Source organism: Triticum aestivum, chromosome 4B (assembly GCF_018294505.1).
Source record: "Triticum aestivum cultivar Chinese Spring chromosome 4B, IWGSC CS RefSeq v2.1, whole genome shotgun sequence".
Lineage (NCBI taxonomy): Eukaryota > Viridiplantae > Streptophyta > Magnoliopsida > Poales > Poaceae > Triticum > Triticum aestivum.
Genome location: NC_057804.1, coordinates 70,006,580 through 70,019,806, shown reverse-complemented (window position 1 = coordinate 70,019,806; position 13,227 = coordinate 70,006,580).

The window sequence follows — 13,227 nt, the reverse complement described above, 5'->3', positions numbered from 1 at the left end:
GTCACCAAGATCTATCTATGGAGAGACCAGCAACGAGTAGAAAGAGAGTGCATCTACATACCCTTGTAGATCGCTAAGCGGAAGCGTTCAAGTGAACGGGGTTGATGGAGTCGTACTCGTCGTGATTCAAATCACCGATGATCAAGTGCCGAACGCACGGCACCTCCGCGTTCAACACACATACAGCCCGGTGACGTCTCCCAAGCCTTGATCCAGCAAGGAGAGAGGGAGAGGTTGAGGAAGACTCCATCCAGCAGCAGCACAACGGCGTGGTGGTGGTGGAGGAGCGTGGCAATCCTGCAGGGCTTCGCCAAGCACCGCGGGAGAGGAGGAGTACTTGTGAGAGGGGGAGGGCTGCGCCAGAACTTCGTGTATAGCTCCCATGCGCCTCCCCACTATATATAGGGGTGGAGGGGCTGGTTTCTTGCCCTCCAAGTCCATTGGGGCGTTGGCCAAGGTGGGAGGAAAGAAATCTCATTATTTCCTTCCCCACCGATTGTTATCCCCCCTTTTTAGGGATCTTGATCTTATCCCTTCGGGATATGATCTTATTCCTTCTAAGGGGGGATCTTGGTGCGCCTTGACCAGGGGTGTGGGGCCTTGCCCCCACTACCCACGTCCATGTGGGTCCCCCCATGCAGGTGGGCCCCACTCCGGAACCTTCTAGAACCTTCCCGGTACAATACCGAAAAATCCCGAACATTTTCCGGTGGCCAAAATAGGACTTCCCATATATAAATCTTTACCTCCGGACCATTCCGGAACTCCTCGTGACGTCCGGGATCTCATCCGGGACTCCGAACAACATTCGGTAACCACATACAAACTTCCTTTATAACCCTAGCGTCATCGAACCTTAAGTGTGTAGACCCTACGGGTTCGGGAGACATGTAGACATGACCGAGACGTTCTCCGGTCAATAACCAACAGCGGGATCTGGATACCCATGATGGCTCCCACATGTTCCACGATGATCTCATCGGATGAACCACGATGTCAAGGACTTAATCAATCCCGTATTCAATTCCCTTTGTCTATCGGTATGTTACTTGCCCGAGATTCGATCGTCGGTATCCAATACCTTGTTCAATCTCGTTACCGGCAAGTCACTTTACTCGTTCCGTAACACATCATCCCGTGATCAACTCCTTGGTCACATTGCGCATATGATGATGTCCTACCGAGTGGGCCCAGAGATACCTCTCCGTTTACACGGAGTGACAAATCCCAGTCTCGATCCGCATAAAACAATAGATACTTTCGGAGATACCTGTAGTGCACCTTTATAGTCACCCAGTTACGTTGTGACGTTTGATACACCCAAAGCACTCCTACGGTATCCAGGAGTTACACGCTCTCATGGTCGAAGGAAGAGATACTTGACATTGGCAAAGCTCTAGCAAATGAACTACACGATCTTTTGTGCTAGTCTTAGGATTGGTTCTTGTCCATCACATCATTCTCCTAATGATGTGATCCCGTTATCAACGACATCCAATGTCCATAGCCAGGAAACCATGACTATCTGTTGATCACAACGAGCTAGTCAACTAGAGGCTCACTAGGGACATATTGTGGTCTATGTATTCACACGTGTATTACGATTTCCGGATAATACAGTTATAGCATGAATAAAAGACAATTATCATGAACAAGGAAATATAATAATAATACTTTTATTATTGCCTCTAGGGCATATTTCCAACAGAATTTGCATTAGTTGATTTTGCAGTTGAGGAGAAAGAAGCCCCGAGCTCAAGAAGGGGATGTCGAGACCAGCCGCGATGTCACAGATTGCTAGGACCTTGTCAAAGACGGGGAGAAAAGGTCTTGCTAGAATAACGAACTCTACTCTCCTAAATAAACATTATGTTCCAAGCTTTTCTTAACAATGTTCACCGTCTTTTTTAATAGAAATGATATTCTTTATTTGCTTTATTATGAAAATAAGCACTATTTCTTTAAAGAAGCATTACAAGCGGTTTTTAACCCTCTATCCCAAAAAAATCGGATACTAGGCGAGAAAATCACAATAAATTTAAATTTGATGTTAAATTTTCATAATTCCTTCTGCATCTAGTTGCAAGAATATCGATGAATTATATTTGCTTTCAAGTTGACACCATGATCCAATAATTTCAGAAACCCATTTACTAATTACTTGCATATCTCTCTAGGCCCAATTGGTCTTAGGGAAAAATCACGTGGTATTCAGTGTCCTCTCCACACTCTGATATCGGCAACCATGCCCACCCACGAGATTAGGTCTCTTTTCGGCAACTCCAATTCATGTTTAATAACATGCCATGTCGATAAACATAGTGTCATGTGATGCACAATTTAGGAAATACTTTGCTCTAAGAACTTTCCCACTAACTCTAAGCTACCAGGGTTCTGAATTAATCACCACGCTTGATGCACAAGGAGGGTCTAATTAAGCAAAGGTCTGGGAATCCAGGCCCCCCTCTATTCTTTCGCTTTAACAAATTGCCGCAAGAAACTAGTGGATCTTACTTTTCCCACCTTCTGACCACCAAAAAAACATGACTAAACACATTGAGTTGTCACACCTACCATCAGAGACCGTAAACACTCCCATGACATATATCGGCAAAGCTTGTGCAACTGATTTGACCATTACATCTTTCCCGCTGACAGATAAATAGTTGTCACCCCACCGCATTGTCTTTTACAAAGCTTCTCTTATAGATTTGTAACTTTTCCCTTACTCATCCATCCCTCTAGTGTTGGAAGACCGAGTTATTTTGCATTAACAACTTGCAAGATAAATAGTGCTGAACAAAACACTAGAACACTTCTCAGGATTTACCAGCTGGGCAATATGCAGTTACTGACTTGAAAGATGTCGATAGGTGCGCAATTAGGCCTTGGAACAAAGGGAAATCATGGGAGTTCTAGAGGATAGGATTCTTGTACGAATTTGACGAAAAGGGTTTCTCCCCGCTTTATATTATAAAGCAAAGCACCAACAACCAACATCCAAGGGTTCAAGGTTCAAGTACAGCAAGATAAATAAAAGGCAAGTCTGGCTGGGGGCACAGCCCAACAAACCCCAAACATAAGTAAGACTAGCTAATCCGGCTCCGGAGGTGGAGGCGGGAGCGGTGGCGCGAAGGAGGAGGCGATGGAGCGGAGAGCAGCGATGATGGCGTTGATGTCATCTCGGTGGCGCCGCTTGCTAAGCGGCCGCCAAAGCTACAAGAAATCGCACATTTTGTAGATGGCGTCAGTAGTCCATAGGGGATCACATGCTCAATCACAAGTTTATTGCGCACATTCCAAAGCGTCCAAGCTAACACACTAATGGAAACCCAAAGGGCCAGCCGCATCAAGCTAGGAGAGTCAAGCGCCTCGCGGAATAGGTCGGGGAGGTTATCATGGCACCAATTGCCCCCAACCGCCTCGCGGAAGCAACTCCACAGGAAAATAGCGGCCCTTCATCATAGTAAGATGTGGTTGGTGTCTTCCGGGACGTCACAGAGAGGGCAAGTCCCGTCACCCGGCCCATTGCGCTTAAGAACCTCCGTACCGGAGGGAAGGCGGCCACGCACCCATTGCTAGAGGAAGATCTGAATTTCAGTGGCACCTTAATCTCCCAAAGGAGAGTCAACTCCCAAGGGCCAGGAGTGGCCACCAAGGCCTGGTATAAGGACCTAGTGGGAAAACGCCAATTGGGCTCTAAGTGCCAGGACATGCCATCGGGTTCCAAGGAAGGAGAGTGTAAAGCAATGCATTCCAACCACTCCTCCCATTGGCCCTGTTCCTGGGGACCAAAAAGTATGTCTAAACGTCACTCATGAGAGGTTAGCTAGGGTCGCACCAACCGTGAGCTGAGGAAGGGCACAAATAGTAAAGAGCAATTGGAATCGTTCGGCAAATGGCCTAGTGCCAGACCAACGGTCCAACCAGAAGAGCGTATTCGAGCCTGAGCCAATACTAATCGAGGAGTCTATCCGCAGGACTGGCAGTAACTGGATGATCAACTGCCGGAACTGGGAACCGCCAATCCTAGGGGCGAAGGCAAGCGGCTGGCTCCGCAAGTATTTCCTGCGGATGATGTGGAGCCAGAGGCCTCCATCGCCGGTCTCAATACGCCATAGCCATTTAGATAGGAGGGCAATGTTCATTCTCTTAGATGAGATAACCCCAAGCCCTCCTTGGTCTTTAGCTTTGCAGATCTTAGACCACTCAACCACGTGGTATTTCTGCTTATTGCCCTTTCCAGCCTAGAAGAACTGGGATTGGTATTTGGCAATTTCCTGATGAAGGGATTCATGAAGACTATAGAATCCCATCAGGAACATCGAAAGACTAATCATAGAGGAGTTGATAAGAACAACCCTCGCAGCCTTCGAGAGCCACCGACCCTGCCAAGGCTCCACATGATGTTGGGCCTTGGATACTGTCGGCCGGAGGTCCTTCTCCTGGATCCGAGAATCACTAATTAGTTATCGAGGTAGGTCGTCGGAAGGAGCCCAAATGGCAGTTGAGTCGGTTGGCAATGTGGAGAGCCTCCTCAGAAGAATACACTAAAACCATGAGTTCACTCTTGGAGAAGTTAATGGTCAAGCCAGACATCTCCTGGAAGCAGAGTAGAAGGAACTTCAGGTGGGCAATATCTGCATCCGATCCTTCAACCGTCAAGATCGTGTCGTCAGCGTACTACAGATGGGTCAGGCCACCCCCAGGAATGAGGTGGGGGCAGATACCCCTAATATGCCCTGCTACCCTAGCCCGGTCTAGGATAGTAGAAAGGGCGTCAACCACTAGGTTGAAAAGGAAAGGGGAGATAGGGTCCCCTTGTCTAATGCCTTGTTCTGTAGGAAAGTAAGGACCGACCGCCCCATTGATACTGATCACCGTGCGGCGACTAGACACGAGTTGCATGACACATGCAATCCAATGGGGGTCAAAGTGAAGGAAATATGCCCTAGAGGCAATAATAAAGTTATTATTTATTTCCTTATTTCATGATAAATTTTTATTATTCATGCTAGAATTGTATTAACCAGAAACATGATACATGTGTGAATACATAGACAAACTTAATGTCACTAGTATGCCTCTACTTGACTAGCTCATTAATCAAACATGGTTATGTTTCCTAAACATAGACATGAGTTGTCATTTGATTAATGGGATCACATCATTGGAAGAATGATGTGATTGACATGACCCATTCCGTTAGCTTAGCACTTGATCGTTTAGTATGTTGCTATTGCTTTCTTCATGACTTATACATGTTCCTACAACTATGAGATTATGCAACTCCTGTTTATCGGAGGAACACTTTGTGTGCTACCAAACGTCACAACGTAACTGGGTGATTATAAAGGAGCTCTACAGGTGTCTCCAAAGGTACATGTTGAGTTGGCGTATTTCGAGATTAGGTTTTGTCACTCCGATTGTCGGAGAGGTATCTCTGGGCCCTCTCGGTAATGCACATCACTATAAGCCTTGCAAGCAATGTAGCTAATAAGTTAGTTACGGAATGATGCATTATGGAACGAGTAAAGAGCCTTTCCGGTAACGAGATTGAACTAGGTATTGGATGCCGGCGATCAAATCTCGGGCAAGTAACATACTGATGACAAAGGGAACAACGTATGTTGTTATGCGGTTTGACCGATAAAGATCCTTGTAGAATAATTAGGAGCCAATATGAGCATCCAGGTTCCGCTATTAGTTATTGACCGGAAACGTGTCTCGGTCATGTCTACATTCTCGAACACGTAGGGTCCGCAAGCTTAAAGTTTCAATGACAGTTATATTATGAGTTTATAAGTTTTGATGTATCGAAGGTTGTTCGGAGTCCCGGATGTGATCAAGGACATGACGAGGACTCTCAAAATGGTCGAGACATGAAGATTGATATATTGGAAGCCTATATTTGGATATCGGAAGTGTCCCGGGTAAAATCGGGATTTTACCGGAGTACCAAGGGGTTACCGGAACCCCCCCGGGGGCTTAATGGGCCATAATGGGCCTTAGTGGAGAAGAGGAGAGGCGGCCAGGGCTGGGCCGCGCGCCCCTCCCCCCTAGTCCGAATAGGACAAGGAGAGGGGGGCGCCCTCCCCTTTCCTTCCTCTCTCTCCCTCCTCTTTCCCCCCTTCTCCAAGTCCAACAAGGAAAGGAGGGAGTCCTACTCCCGGTGGGAGTAGGACTCCCCATGGCGCGCCTCCTCCCTGGATGGCCGCCCCCTCCCCCCTTGCTCCTTTATATACGGGGGCAGGGGGCACCTCTAGACACAAGAATTGATCTCTTGATCTCTTAGTCGTGTGTGGTGCCCCCCTCCACCATAGTCCTCCTCGATAATATTGTAGCGGTGCTTAGGCGAAGCCCTGCGACGGTAGAACATCAAGATCGTCACCACGCCATCGTGCTGATGGAACTCTCCCTCGACACTCGGCTGGATCGGAGTTCGAGGTACGTCATCAAGCTGAACATGTGCTAGAACTCAGAGGTCCCGTAGTTTCGGTGCTTGATCGGTCGGGCCGTGAAGACGTACTACTACATCAACCACGTTGTTCTAACGCTTCCGCTTTTGGTCTACGAGGGGTACGTGGACACACTCTCCCCTCTCGTTGCTATGCATCACCATGATCTTGCGTGTGCGTAGGAAATTTTTTGAAATTACTACGTTCCCCAACACAAAGTCGCGCCGCATCATAACTTCCCGGAGGAAGGACCAATGCACAGTATCGTAGGCCTTCTGAAAGTCAATTTTGAAGAACACCGCTCGGTGGTGCCTTCTCTTGACTTCGTGGAGAACCTCATGAAAATCGAGGACCCCATCCAAGATGAATCGCCCCTTGGTGAAGGCCGATTGGTTAGGATAGTGCAGCCTAGGGGCAATCAGGGATGCCCTAGTGGCATACCCTTTGGCAAGGATGCGGAAAATCATGTTGATAACCGTGATCGACCAGAACTGCCTAATATCCGCCGCCCCCAGGACCTTCGGGATAAGCGAGATGATCCCATAGTTCAGACGAGAGATGTCCAAGGTTCCTCTAGCAAACTCGAGGAACAACGCAAGTACGTCGTGCTTGATGGTATGCCAAAATACCTGGAAGAAGCGAACTGGCAAACCATCAAGTCCCAGGGCAGAAGACGTATTCATAGCCTTGATAAAGGCCTCTACCTCAGCCTCCTCGAATGGGGCCAACAAGGCATCATTCTCCTGAGGAGAAACAAGCTGGTCTCCGACCCAAAAGTTGTTACCAGGGTGATGCCACCTCTGGGGCGCCCCGCGAACAGAGCCTTATAGAAGCCATCTACATGACTCCGGAGCTCGTCTGGGTCTTGGATCATGCGATCCCCATCCCGAAGAAGGGGGGGTCGTACATCGCCTACGGCGTCCATTCGCAATAGCCTAGAAATAGGCTGTATTGGCATCACCAAAGAGGATCCACTTCATGGATCCTTGCTTCCTCCAATATTTCTCCTTGGAGTAGATATCCATCAGCGTGTCCTCAAGGCTATACCGAAGTGCCCACTCGTTCGGGTAGAGGCCGGCACCATCAGCACGCAAGTCTAAAGCCTGGATCTCAGCCTGGATTGAACCCTTCTGGATCCGAAGATCCCTGCCTACATTCGCACCCCAACCCTTCATAAATGGTCTGGAACGCTTGGCGAGATGGTGCCATTCGTCCATCACAGACATAGCTCTGTGTGGCTCAGCTATCGCCGCGTCCCAGTGCTCCTTCACCACAGGGATGAAACCCTCCTGACGAAGCCAGAAAGTCTCAAACCGGAACCGAGGAGGAGGACGGGGGCACTCGTCAACCGAGGACAGCAAGAGTGGAACATGGTCGGAGCCAATGCGCGTGACCGCCTGAAGGGTGGCTAAGGGGAACCTAAGTTCCCATTCCAGGGAGATAAACACCCGGTCAAGGACACTCTGAGTGGGGCCACTTGTCTATTAGTCCAGGTGAATCTGGCCCCCACTCTATCAAGCTCATGGAGACCGAGAGCCGCAACCCAGTCGTTAAAGCGTTGAATGCTGGGAAGGTCAACCCTCGCATTATTTTTATCAGCAGTGGAACGAAGGAGGTTGAAGTCTCCTCCCACCACCACCGGGAGGGAGGCGGAACCTATCTTGAGACGGATCTCCTCAAGAAAGGTCGGGGATCGTCGGTGGTCAGCAGGGCCATAAACAACTATCACCTCCCACTTGAAGTTAACAGCTCGTTCCCAGACCTCCATGCTGACATAGAATTCACCGCGGTCCATGGATCCGACCTCAAAGGTGGTATCCTTCACACCAAGAAGGATACCACCGGAGTGACCAGCCACTCCACTAGATGGCAACCAGTGCCATGCAAACAAGTGCCTACTAAGGCCCTCTAACTCTGCCAGAGAGAAATCAGTGCGCATCGTCTCCTGGATCGCCACAATGTCAATGGCTTCCTCACGCGTGTATTCAATCAACTGTCAGCATCGGCCATCATGGCCGAAGCCACGTAGGTTCCAGAAGAGCGCATGCATTTATTCTGCAACCGGGTCCACTCTGGACCCGACGGTGGTTGAGGTGCTAAGGGCCCAACGAAGTTGGGTGGTGCGGGATCGAGTTCGTCCCCTAATCTCATCTGGAGGTAATTCCGAGATCTCACGACAGCCCACACGTCGAGGAATGGGGGCATCCCCACCCTTGGCCATGGCGGCTGCCCGGGCTCGAGCAGCCGCGAGGCGGCCCTCGAGGATTTCCCTCGCCTGAAGGGACGCAATCTGTTCTAAAGCGGGGCCCTTCTCCCCATGGAAGACAATCGCAGAGTCCGCCACCATTTTAGCGAGATGTCCCAAGGGGACACCCGCTAACACCGAGAACGACACATCACAAGGTTCATCATCAACAGAAGAGGGGGCAGCATTAGAGGACGGACCTGCATTGAGGTTACGAGCCGCAGCCCGACAGAGGGCCTTCTCCACCGCGTTTGGAGAAGTCCCACCTGCCCGGGAGGCCGAGCCCATGCGGGAGCTCTTCCGCGCAGACGAAGGAGGCGACGATGTCGACCGGGGACGCCCTGTGGCGCGAGGCAGACAGGTGGCAGGGGGGTCCTGCTCGAGCTCCGGAGCCGGCAGCTCCGAGGCCGACTCCGCCACGGGATCAACAGCAGCAGGAGCAGAAGGGGGCGGAGGCACCGGCGACGCAATCTAGGGAGAGGATGGTGGGTAGACAGCCAGCCCCACGGAGCTCGCATCACTCCCGCCCTCATCACCAGAGGACAACACCGGGGAGGATAGGAGCAGTGCAAGAGAGGAGCCCAGAGGGATGGTCGACTCCGCCTTGAGCATAGCCGCAATGGCCTCCAAGTCCTCTCCCTCCTCAAGGGGCTCAGTCTGGGCGACAGGTCCAGACCCGACCGGCCCCACAAACCGACCAGCCGCGGGACGGGCCGGAGGTCCATCGTGAGTCGGCGAGTCCTTAACCTCGTCCTCGGAACTGGGGGAGCTGCTGCGGCTGCAGCGGTGATGGCGGTCAGCATTGTCGCCACCACCACTGTCACGGCCGGGCTCAGAGCCACCACCATCCGTAGGGCCCAAAGGAGCAGCAGAAGGGGCCTCCTCGAACGAGATGCGAAGGTCATACCCAATGTCGTTGAAGAAGATGCGGAGTGTCGTTTGGAGCTTGGTCGGGTCGGGGGTCTTGACTCTGGCACGCACAGCAGGCCCACGAATAAGAGAGTCCGCGTCAACCTCCATGACCTTGCCGAGGAGACGGGACATGGTGTGGATGACGCGCTCCTTCCTGGCGATGGGCGGGAGGCCGCGGATCTGAATCCACACGGAGGTGAGAACCGCCACCGCCGAGGGATCAACTGTAGGCACTAAGATGTTGACTGTGAGTTTGTTGAGGGCGAGGGTGAGCTCGGTGTTGTGGGTGTCGTATCGGAGGCTGACCGGGTCGGGGAAGACCTCCGTGAACTCATGGTCAGGGATCAGGGTCACTTCCCAATCCCAATCCGGGTGGAAGAGGTGGCGGAGCTCATCATAGATGATCGAAGGTGAGGTCGCCTTTCCCCCCAGGATCGAGATAAGAGCCATCAGGGACGGGGGGGGGGGGGGGGAGAGACTCCGGCTCGACAATGTCCATCTGAAAGAAACCCAAATCGTCGAGGGCGTAGCCAAAGAGCATGGGTTACCCATCCCCCGCAGAGTCCGGGCAGAGCACCGCCGGGTGGTCAGCCCGCTGGCACTTGAAGCAGGTGGGGGTTGCTTGCAATCCACCTGGCAGTGCCTTCCTTCGGTACCATTTGGAACATAGGAATTGCTATCCTACATTCCTTTCAAATTCCTATGAAATGAGCTATTTCAAAGGAATTTTGGAGGAAAATTTCTTCCCTTAACTTTGTTTCTACAATTCCTGTATTTTTTCTGCATGACATCCAAATGACAATTTTGCAGTATTCTTGTGGTTTTAGTTTTGTAGAAATCTAGGACACATGACACCTCAATTCGTGTACTTTATATTCCTACATTTTGAACTCATGTGTTCGAGACAGGGCCATCCCAAAAGATTGATCAAACAAAGGACCTACCAAAGATTGTTTTGGTTACATCACTCGACCCCGCAGGCTATATATACGACGTAGGTCTAAAGCACAAATTTGCACTATCTTTATCCCCGGCAAATCATCATGCATAGCCTTTCGTTTCAAAACTCTCTCAAGCGTTCCTTAAATCTCTCTCTCTCTCTCTCCCTCTCTCTCTCTCAAACGGTTATTCTGGATTCACGCTATAACATACTTTATGTCAGCCGCGCAAGATAAGATCGAAGTGAGATCATGCACATCGACATCTAATTAATAACACCACTCTTTAGTTCACTTTGTTCCTAGATCTCGCAACGAGGGGCCATATACTTCGTGACATGTACATATCCCTATTTTTATTACTACTCGTGACTAGATATGCAACGTGGACTTTGGATTTGTCAATTGATGAGAGACAAGAATGTGGCCAGTTGAGCTAACGTATTTTTGTAGTTTAATTTCACACTGAATTTGTGTCATCTGCTCTGGCGTGGAGAAGCCGTAAAAGGGTGTTAGAAAAATGGCAGTGGCAAATGCTCTTGTGCGCTCTTGCTAAAAGCGCAATGGAAAGTGAACTGAAGATAAGAGTGACTGTGTAAAGAACTTCCGGTCGATAGATATGCATGACCAACTGTTCATCGTGTTTAACTACTACTTCATCCGTTCCTAAATATTTGTCTTTCTAAAGATTTCAACAAGTGACTACGTACAAAGTAAAATGAGTGAATCTACATTCTAAAATATGTCTACATACATCCGTACGTAGTCCATTTAAATGTATAGAAAGACAAATATTTAGGAACGGAGGGAGTACTTGACAGTGGTTTATTTTATGTAAATGCCCATTGATTCGTATATATGGTGCGTCATGGTGCATGCTCTCTTGTCGTCAAAATAGGAGACTAAGCTTGTACATCTGTACTCTCCCCAGAATTAAGTGCAAGTAAAGTGCGTCAAAGTTTTTCTTAATAAGGTGGTAAGGTGCATCAATAAGAGCAGTCAACATCCAAAGTAAGAAAGCTTTTAATCGTTACAAAAGAAAAGTATAATTGTAAATGTCAAGGAGGCTACTTTTTTGTGTTCAATTATGTTAATCAAGTGTGTGCTGTCTAAGTGCTCAATTCATGGTTAAGCGAAAAATGACCGCTTCAATACCGTACTATTCCCTATGCATGTAAAAGCCGAAACATTACTTATTGCCCCCATAACCGTATAACAATTGTTCTATGGTATTTTCCCAAAAATATGTATAAAAGGAGTATTATATACAAGGAGAATGGAAGAACCAAGGAAATAAAATCTAGCTAAACAAGAAAGCAAACAGAAGGCTATGCAATTGATTCGGCGTGCCTTTTTCGAGTACTATAGAAAATGGCACAACTCACGGTTGAAAAACATAACTACGGTCGGTTTTGTATATATACCGAAAAAGGGTTTTCCCCGCTTTATATAAAGCAACCATCACCGATTACATCCGATAGACCGAACAATGCACACAAAGCACACACCCAAGGTAAGATACAAAGGTGTCGGGCACCAACACACCACCCCACCGACAACACAATAGAGAGGTGAACCGGACAACAACGAAGCCAGGCCTCCAAAGCGGTGCCTCCAAGAAGGGTACGACCATGGATAGCCGCCACCGCCCGATCCGCGAAGATCAGGTTTCACCCGGAGCAAGGCGATAAGAGTGGGAACGCCGCGATGGAGCCTTCAGGAAGGGTACGGCGTCAATGGTCGCCGCCACCGTCGGCCAGTCAAAGGACTGGGCAAGTGGTGTAACCCGGCGCCCACACCCTACCGTTGCACCCTAACTCTATCAACCACCCACAACCACGCCACCCGCGAGGCCATGGTTGCCCGCCGGCACGCTCCGCCCACAAACGCCGTGCTTCCCGCCGCCAGAGCCGCCGCCCTGCAACCAGACAACCCCGAGACCTACACAAAGGACCCGGCTTTGGACCAACCGACGGCCCTCGATCGACAGATCCACCCGCACACGCTCCACTGGAAGACCTACGCCAACCCGCCCAGGGCCGAGGAACGGGGGAGAAAGGAGAGCGGACGAATCCGGACCGGCACACCCCATACCGGCGATAGGTGACGCGACCACAACGAGGCCACCCATCCCTCCAACCGAGATCTCCGCTGAACACGAGGAAAGGGGGAGGAGGAGGAGCGGACGCATCCGGACCAGGAAACTGTGCCGGCGACAGGTGGCGCGACCGCATCGAGGCGACCTGTCCCTTCTACCAAGCTCCCCCGCGAGCACCCCCGTGTCGCCCCACCATGGTAGCTGGCACATATCTCTGCGAGGCCATCCGCAATCGCGAGCCTGCCGACGAGGGAAACCAAATCGACCCGCCACAGCAGCCAAGGTAGCTCACCAGGGAGGCCCTCCCGTGCCGAGCACCGCAATCCAGCCGCAAGGGCCCGACTAGACGAGGGCCACCCACCTCCACCGCTGCCGCGCCGCCCCATCACCATCGCGCTCCGGCGAGAGGGCCGCCCGCAGCCCGCAGCGACAGGGGCGGATCTGGACGCCCCAAAGCCGCCGCGTCGTCACCACCCGCTGGCCTGCAGCACCAGCACTGCAGTGCCACCACACCCCAACAACAGAACGCCTCGGCAGAGGGCGGCCGCCCGCAGCCAAGTGCGCCCATAACCCGCG